Genomic DNA, 7,215 nt, shown 5'->3' with positions numbered 1-7,215 from the left:
AAAGATCCTCAGAGTTCAAAACTCAGCCTAGATATTGCTGCCTGTCTTTAACAATTTGCCTCCCCCCTGAGCAAATTCAGGTATTTGATGATGACCCCATTGACACACATGTCTGTGCATTCCTCTTATACATTTGTCTCTTTTCCCAACTACCCGTAACAAAGCATAATAAAATGAAACAAGGAAACAAATAAAAATAAAACAATGAAAAAGAATTGATAATAGGAACTGACGTTTACCTATTAGTATTCAACCTCCTATAGTTGTACTTGGCACATGGAAGGCATTCAGTAATGCTTTCCAAATAAACAAGGGGAGTATAATGGCTTTCTGCGGTATAAAGGAGTCATTTCATCATAGTAAAGCCCAACTTTTCTTTCCTCATTTAAGTTTCTAGTGCCAAAACCAATCAATCTAGCCTTGCATCATTTGAACATCAATGTCTAAACTGAGTGGTGCAATATCAGTATCAAAAATAGAAAACCAGGAGGGAAAGCATCTCATGATGACTCTGGACACATGTCATAGTCGGGTGTTGAAAGCAGTGAATGATCTGATTGTTCTCTTCTGGAGCTGGTATATAGTAGGTTGGAAGGGGAAACTTTACCATCTTGTCAATTTGGGAGATCAGTTAGTAGTTTTACAGGGAAATGTCTCTTTATGTCCCTCCACCAATGCTTTCTAAGGAAACCCAGGAGATTTTAGGGAAATACGTAAGACCTTTTTATTTCAACTAGGTAGATAGGTAAAATATATAGTTCTCTGGCAATCTATGTGATATTGGGCAAGGAATGATTTTACAGCAATTCTAATTCATTACGACTTCTAAGGTGATGCTTGATGCCATGCCATATTGCACAATGAAAACAGTTTTCAGTCCAGATTTCAAGCAGAAAGTCACTCATCTCCTCCAAGAGTATTTATTTAAGATTCTATGCACAGTAGCTATGAGTCAGCATTGACTTGATGGTAGTAGATTAGGTTTGGTTTAGGTTCCCTTGCCCAGTATCCTGGCAGAATGATGATTAAGCTAGAGAGGGCACGTACACACATTTACATAAAACAAAAACTACCAATGATATAGAGGATTCAGCCTGGAGAGACTGTCTTTAGCACATCACAGCCAGCCTCAAAGTAAGGCAGGTAACTAACATATATAAAGATTTCCATTAAAACTGGCCAGCAGACCTGCTACTTAAAAGCTAATCCTGAGACTATAAAATAGACAAATAATGAAGAATTTAGTAAGGGCGCCTAAAATGTGTATGCAAAAACAGCACCTGACAAGACAATGTGGGGCATAGGAGAGAGTTTTCAGGTCATGTAACAAAAACATAGTTTACATTCACATTATTTCACAGACCACTGGACTAAGAAGTATTGTTTTTTTAGTGACAATAATCTCAAGATCGATATGAGAAGCTCCTGTATTTCCTTTAGAATTTATTCTACATTAAATGTGCATAGCTTTCCCCTGCTATCTAAAAGTAGGACACAGTGACCCTATGAACACTATGGAAAAACTGAAATGGCTTAAGGCAAGAAGCAATTACAATAAGTCATATGGGAAAATTTGTTGCACATTGTCACTTTTTGTCTTTTACTAAAACACAAAATCTTCAGATTTATTTCAGTTACTGAAAACAGGTACTAATACAGATCTTTTGCAAAAGTGAAGTGTGTAAAAAGAACTTTTGAAAAGTGGGGGATATCTGCATGCGTGTGTGTGTGTGTGTGTGTGTAGACAGATGATAATTAAATAGATGTGTATAGGTACAACACATATTTTTGTTTAATGAACATACTTCTTTTTGAAGAGTACGCATTTATCAATCTCAACAGATTCTGTTGTTCCTTTCATAAAATTCTAAGATTAAAACCCTGTTTGTGTATCATGTATATCTATCAATCACCTATCATCTATTTATTTATGTATCATCAAGCCAAAATGATCCTATTTGTCATAGCAAGAAATATTTTGATATCCACAGTAGACAAATCAGGTATGTAGCATTTCTTACAGAGTTCTGATATATCAGATATTTTGGAGTGAATATCCTACACCAAACACTATGCTGTTGTTGTTGTTAGGTGCCATTGAGTTGGTACAGACTCATAGTGACCCTATGAACAACGGAACGAAACACTGCCCAGTCCTGGGACAACATCAAAATTGTTGCCACGCTTGACTGCATTGATGTTGCCACTTTGCCAATTCATCTCACTGGAGGTCTTCCTCTTTTTCTATGACCCTTCACCTTACCAAACATGATATCCTTCTCCAGTGACTGGCAGTATGTACAAATATGAGAGATGAAGTCTGGCCATCCTGGCCTCAAGAAGCATTCTGGCTGCACTTCTTCCAAAACAGATCTGTTGGTTCTTTTGGCAGCCCATGGTACTTTTAATATTCTCCTTCAACATCAAAACTCAAAAGCATCAATTCTTCTATGATCTTCCTTATTCACTGTCCAACTTTCACATGCATATGAGGTTACTAAAAATACCATGGCTTGGGTCAGGCATACCTTAGTCCTCAAGTTGACATCTTTGCTCTTCAACACTTAAAAAAAATCTTGTGCAGCAGATTTGCTTAATGCAACAAATCATTTGATTTCTTGGCTGCTGCTTCCATGAGTGCTGATGGTTGACCCAAGAAAAATGAAGTCTTTGACAACTACAATCTTTTCTCCATTGATAAGAATGCTGTTTATTGATCCAGTGGTGAGGAATTTTGTTTTCATTATGTTGAGATGCAATCCATACCAAAGGTTATGATGTTTGATCTTCATCAGTAAATATTTTATGGCCTCTTCACTTTCAGCAAGCAAAGTTGTATTATCTGCATATCACAGGTTGTTAATGAGTCTTCCTTCAATCCTGATGCCATGTTTTTCTTCATATAGCACAACTTCTTGGATTATTTACTCAGCATACAAGTTGAATAAGTATAGTGAAAGAATACAACACTGTGGCACACCTTTCTTAATTTTAAACCATTCAGTGTTTCCATGTTCTGTTCGAACAAATGCCTTTTGGTCCATGTACAGATTCCTCATGAGCACAATTAAGAGTTCCGGAATACTTATAATTTGCAATGTTGTCCATAACTTGTCATGATCTACACAATCAAAGGCCTTTGTGTAGTCAATAAAGCACAGGTAAACATCTTTTGGATATCCTCTGCTTTCAGCCAAGATCCATCGCACATCAGCAATGATATCCCTCATTCCATGGCCTCTTCTGAATCCGGCTTGAACCTCTGGAAGTTCTCTGTCAATGTATGCTTGCAGCCGTTTCTGTATTACCTTTAGTAAAACTTTGCTCGCATGGGATATCAAAGAGATTGTCTGATGATTTCTACATTCTGTTGGGTGACCTCTCTTTGGAATGGGCACAAATATGGATCTCCTCCAATCAGTCGTCCAGATAGTTGTCTTCCAAATTTCTTGGCATAGATGGCTTCACTTTCTTGAAAGATTTCAATTTTAATTCCATAAAAAATTCTCAGTGCCTTGATCTTTGCCAATTCCTTCAATGCACCTTGGACTTCAGTATCATTGGCTCTTGATCATATGCTACCTCTTGTAACATTTGAACATAGACCATTTTCTTTTGATACAGTGATTTTGTGTATGCCTTCCATCTTCTTTTTATGCTTTATACATCATTCAATAATTTGCCCAGAGATTGTTACTGTTGTTGTTAAGTACTGTGGAATCAGTTCTAACTCACAGTGATCCTGCACAGGGTTTCCACGGTTGTAGATCTTTATGGGAGCAGAAAGCCTCATCTTTCTCCCATGGAACAGCTGGTAGTTTCGAACTGCTAACCTTGAGGTTAGCACTACGCTACCAGAGCTCCTTTTAGCAAGGATAAAATCATCTACAGTTGTATAAGAGGATTGTGGTAAGGAATGCAGACCTAACAAACATGGTTATGTAGGAAACAGGAATCCCACCCAATTATCTTTTTCCAATTTTAACTCATTTCTTACTGTGTGTATGCCACACAGAACCTTCTTAACTCATATAATTGAGCATGAGAGATACAAATAATATGGATAGGTTTGGAATCCAACGGATAGGATATCTGTTCTACTTCTATCAATAAGTCATTTATTCTTCCAAGCATCACTTTAATCATTTCTAGGAATAGAAACATCACTAGAAGACTGCTTGATATTCATTGTAATTGTAAACCCAGAAGACACCCAGAAGTGCCGAACACATTTAGTGTAATTTAATCAACAAATATACTGAGAGGAGGTTGATAATTCATTCTGAATTAAAGCAACAATGAATATAGTTATAATTGTTAACCAAGCACATCTTGCCATCTGCGTTTTTTTAATTGGAAAAATACAGGGATTTTCTTTTACTGTTTTTTTTACTGAAATGCTTCATTTCCATGTTCAGTTATTTTTTTCATTATTAAATTCATTTAAATTTCTAACATTTCCAGATGTGTGAGGGTGTTACATATGTTAGTCTGTCATTCAATTCTTATTTATACTTTTCATGTTTTAACACTCCCTCAAGAAAGAGCTCCCTCCTTTTCCCTCTAAATCTAATTTTAAACTATCTTTTCAATTGTTTCAACTTACCTAGATCTTTCTATTGTATGCAGCTCTGTCCCACAGTATTTATTTTGGTCATCTGTCTTTCAATTTAATAAGTTTCAATCTAGTTGGGGGAAACACAGTGGCTCCATAGGATAAGCACTGGACTTTGAACCACAGTTTCAGTGGTTCAAGCTCACCAGCCACTCCACAGGGGAAAGATGAGGCTTTCTGCTCCTGCAAAGATTTACAAGCCTCAGAAACCCTATTCAGGGTCGCTATGAGTCAAAACTGACTCGATGGCACTTAACAACAACAATAGTTTGGTTAGGTGGCCAATTTCTTCATAACTGTGACTGTGTGTATATTTTTATTTGTTTCCCCAGTAGGTGTTAGGATAGTGATGAACAGGCAGTACATATTTGACATAGATTTCTTAGTTGAACTTAATTGGAAAAAACTCTCTTCCCAAGTATCTAAGACAAATACACCTCATGAGTTTTGTGGTCATTTACATCTCGCAATGTTCAGAGATGTAACATGGAATTCTTTTCTGCTCCTGGAAAGATTTACAGCTCTGGAAATCCTATACAGGGTTGCTGTGAGTCTAAAATCAACTTGACGGAAGTAGGCTTGTTTTTTCCAATGTTGTTTTGCAATATCAGAGCTGTGCAAATTGTGACTCACTACTCTAGAATCTCAAAAAGTCTTTCTCACTTCCACCTGTCTTAACTTGATGCTTATTTTTCATTTCTGAGCCCAGCAATACATTTTCTTGAGGTAAGCACATTATTAGTTCCAAAATAATTTCATAACATCAAAATTATAAATCTGTATATACCAGCATCTAACTGTTGGATGGAGTTCTGGTGTGGTGTTGTGTGTTAATGCATTGGATTGCAAAGTCAGTTTGAATCACAAGGTCGGTAGTTCAAGCTCACCAGCTGCTCCTTGAAAACCCTATACAGGGTTGCTGTGGGTCAGAACTGACTTGATGGCACTTAAAAAGAACAACAACCATGGGGTAAGAGCAGAGGGAGGAACTAGATTTTATTTGGAACTGATCTTCATTTGAATGAACATTTTCTGAAATGAGTAATCTGAAGCAGATCCAACTATGATTTGGAAAAGAGACAGGAAAAGGAACAGACCAGAAGAACAGGAAGGAAACCTGACTGAGGTCAACTAGTTAATCCTGAGGCCTTTATATCTGTGGTCTGGACACAATGCAAGTGTAAGAGCTGTAGGAGCAAGACGTAACTTTTCTTTTAAAGTAAGCTCCCTCCCTGCATCACAACATCTAATGTACTAAGCCACAAAAAATGATCATATCCAAAAATTATTCTTGTATGACTCTTCTCTTCTGAGATAGTCAATGGATGAAAGTAAGCTAAGGTTAAGTTAAACGATGACAAATAAGTAATATTGCTGTAAACAATGTGGGAGGTTCCAAGAGAAGATACCAGAGTTGCAAAACAGTATCCCTGGGTTCAAATCCCACTCTATCCCAGTTATAAGTGGTTTGAAACACCACTAATCTTCTATTATCCTTAGTTTCCTCTTTCATAAATGAAGATAATAAATATTTAGACTATTGTATTTTATTTGAAAGATCTTAGATTGAAAAAATATTGTCTTCAAAGTAGTTGTACTTTTCCTCCTTTCATTTAAATACACGTCAGCTCTGGTAGCGTAGTGGTTACGAATTGGGCTGCGAACCTTAAGGTCAGCGGTTCAAAACTACCAGCCGCTCCACGGGAGAAAGATGAGGCTTTCTACTCCCGTAAAGATTTATACCCTCAGAAACCCTGTACAGGGTCGCTATGGGTCAGAACCGACTCGACAGCACTTAACAACAACAACAACAGTTGAATTACCCTGTAGGACTTAAAAAGACAGAGCATGAGTTTTCATTTTTTGAATTTCATCATGTATTTAATCTTCACAAAATTTCTAAGGAGGGTAGGAGAGAACTTGTATACTTGTTGAGCCAAAGTATTCACATTTATTTAATTCTCACAAAAGCATTATGAAATGGAATGTTTCATTTTTCTATTTTATAATTAGGAAATTAAAAGTCAGAGAAGTCTAAGAATGTGCTAAGGCCACAGGGCCAATTGTTCTGGACAGCACCAGACTCCACTGTTAGGTCCATAAGATTTAAAAAACATATTCTTTCTAGCATATGATGCTGGCATTCTGTAAAGTGACAAACGGTAGTGGTTCCATTTTAACAAATGAACCAACAGATGTAGAGACAGTGACATCACTAGGGGGTCACAGGAGGTTCAGATGCAACCAGTGACACTGTTGTCCAGTCAGTCCAGAGGCGGTGACATGGAAATGACTAAAATTTTTATGTGGTGTTTCAGCAGAAATTTATTACTTTTTATTAAAATTTCCATAGTAGCGTAGTGGTTATGAATTGCGCTGCAAACCTCAAGGTCAGCAGTTCGAAACTACCAGCTGTTCCGCGGGAGAAAGATGAGGCTTTCTGCTCCCTAAAGATTTACAGCCTCGGAAACCCTGTACAGGGTCGCTATGAGTCGGAACCTACTCCATGGTATGTAACCACCACCGTAGTTATAGGAACAAAAACTATTTTTGTAAGCACAGCTTACATGTATCAATATACTTACAAGGCTAAAAGTTTG

This window comes from Chrysochloris asiatica, unplaced genomic scaffold, assembly GCF_000296735.1.
Source record: "Chrysochloris asiatica unplaced genomic scaffold, ChrAsi1.0 scaffold00100, whole genome shotgun sequence".
Taxonomy (NCBI): Eukaryota; Metazoa; Chordata; class Mammalia; order Afrosoricida; family Chrysochloridae; genus Chrysochloris; species Chrysochloris asiatica.
This window is presented reverse-complemented; position numbering follows the sequence as displayed.